We start from the raw sequence: 2,500 nt of genomic DNA, 5'->3' as shown, positions 1-2,500 counted from the left end.
TCTCTCTCTCTCTCTCTCTCTCTCTCTCTCTCTCTCTCTCTCTCTCTCTCTCTCTCTCTCTCTCTCTCTCTCTCTCTCTCTCTCTCTGTCTCCCTTTCCCCAACCTTCTCTCTCTCTATCTTTCTATCTCTCCCTCTCTCCCTCCCACTCCCACTCCCACTCATCCCTCCCTTCCCATCTCCCTCCAACCCTCCCTCTACCTCCCCGTCTCCCTCTAACACCAAATATGAATCCCAAATGTACCAAAAAGGCACACCGACATTCCAGCATAGTCTCCCCTAGAACATCAGCGAAAAGAAAACGGAAAGAGAATCAGGATCGTGTCGATAACCGACTGACCTTGCAAGCATACACGGAGTTGCTTTCTGGCTTCCTTGCTGATGAGGGGGAGAGGGTGAGGGAGGAGAGGGAGAAGAGGGAGAGGGGGGAGAGGGCGAGGGTGAAGGGGGAGAGGGAGAATCAGAATCAGAATCAGAATCAAATAATTTATTTAGCCAAATACAATACATCAACAAAAATACAACATATTACACTAGTGGTATGGCTGAGCCCTCCAGGAGTGAAACTCCCTTAGGAAGGCCCCTTGAACTATTAAACATTAAAAACTAGGAATAGAAATCAGGACATAATGTAATTAAATAAGTAAACTAATCATACTAATACTGAATGACATTATACATAATGATATCAAAGGAAATTACAGGCAGAATAGCATGACATACATTATATGTATAAATATAAATATACATGCATACACATACGCACGCATACATACATAGACATACACTCATATACATACTCATATATAAACATGGACATATGCATACAAATATACATATACATACCTCCACACACACAGACATACACAAGTATATATATAAATACACAAATAATTACAGTATAGGAGAAAATACAAAGATGCAAGGGCAAATAATAGAAAAATATAATATAAATGAAGTACAGTTAAACATTATATGATGGGAGGGAGGGGAGGGAGGAGGGAGGGGGAGGGGGAGGAGGAGAGGGAGAGGGAGAGGGAGAGGGAGGGAGAGGGAGTGGGAGAGGGTGAGGGAGAGGGAGGGGGAGAGGGGAGAGTGAGGGTGAGGGTGAGGGGAGGGGGAGAGTGTGATGGTGAAGGTGCAGGTGAGAGAGAGAGAGAGGGGGGGGGAGAGGGAGGAAGAGGGAGAGGAAGAGAGAGGGAGAAAAAGAGAGAGGTAGAAAATTCTCCCAGTAGCTGTGGCATTCACTTAATCTTGAAAATGCCGTTACAGTTTGATTGTAAAAATGATGATGACCATTTCAATAACACACACACACGCACAAGCAGACGAACACACACACGCACAAGCAGACGAACACACACACGCACAAGCAGACGAACACACACACGCACAAGCAGACGAACACACACACGCACAAGCAGACGAACACACACACGCACACGCAGACGAACACACGCACGCACATATAATCATGCATGTATATGTGTACACATGAATGAGTGTGTGCGTGTGTGCCAGTGACTGAATGAGTGTAAATATGTATTCATACACCTATACATATGCACAGAATCAGTGTATGAGGACACACAATATGCAGAAAGAGACATGCACGTCAGTGGGAGAAAGGGACAAGAAAGCGAAAGAGAGAGAAGGAGAGGAAAGCAAAAGAGGGAGAAAGGGACAAGAAAAGTGAAAGAGGAAGAAGGACAGGAAAAGCGAAAGAGGGAGAAGGACAGAAAAGCGAGAGGGAGAAAGATATGAAAACGAAAAATGAAGGACAGAATAGTGAAAGAGGGAAAAGGACAGGAGAAGCGAAAGAGTGAGAAGAACAGAAAAGCGAAAGAGGGCGAAGAATAGAAAAGTGAAAGAGGAAGAAAGACAGTAAAGCGAAAAATGAAGGACAGAAAAACGAAAGAGGGAAAAAAGACAAGAAAAAGGGAAAGAGGAATAAAGACAGGGAAAGCGAAAGAGGGAGAAGGACAGAAAAGCGAAAGAGGGGAGTGGAGGAGAGAGGGGAGAAGGCCCCTTTGGCACAGCAACCCTTGCTTCACTATTTATAATCGGGGCAAAATAAGATTATAACGCCATTTTAACCGCTTAATACATGTAAGCCTTCGTGTGCGGATGTGTGTGTACGTGAGTTTGTGTGTGTGTGTGTGTGTGTGTGTGTGTGTGTGTGTGTGTGTGTGTGTGTACGTGAGTTTATGTGTGTGTGTGTGCGTGAGTTTATGTGTGTGTACGTGAGTTTATCTGTGTGTGTGTGTGTGTGTACGTGTGTTTATGTGTGGGGGTTTATGTGTGTGTGTGTGTGTACGTGAGTTTATGTGTGTGTGTGTACGTGATTTTATGTGTGTGTGTACGTGATTTTATGTGTGTGTGCACGTGAGTTTATGTGTGTGCACGTGAGTTGATGTGTGCGTGTGTGTACGTGAGTTTATGTGTGCGGGTGTGTGCGTGAGTTTATGTGTGTGTACGTTAGTTTATGTGTATGTGTGTGT

General features: G+C 44.5%; 1 protein-coding gene across 1 annotated transcript in view; it reads left to right on the top strand.

Annotated features, from left to right (window-relative positions):
* The window catches only part of LOC113810417 (four and a half LIM domains protein limpet), a gene marked incomplete in the record, with an annotated part of 279,503 nt that overhangs the window by 73,554 nt on the left and 203,449 nt on the right, over positions 1 to 2,500 (top strand).

The sequence above is a fragment of the Penaeus vannamei genome, chromosome 25 (assembly GCF_042767895.1).
Source record: "Penaeus vannamei isolate JL-2024 chromosome 25, ASM4276789v1, whole genome shotgun sequence".
In the NCBI taxonomy this organism is placed as follows: Eukaryota; Metazoa; Arthropoda; class Malacostraca; order Decapoda; family Penaeidae; genus Penaeus; species Penaeus vannamei.
The sequence above is the reverse complement of the archived record's forward strand: the minus strand, read 5'-3'. Positions and strand labels throughout refer to the sequence as shown.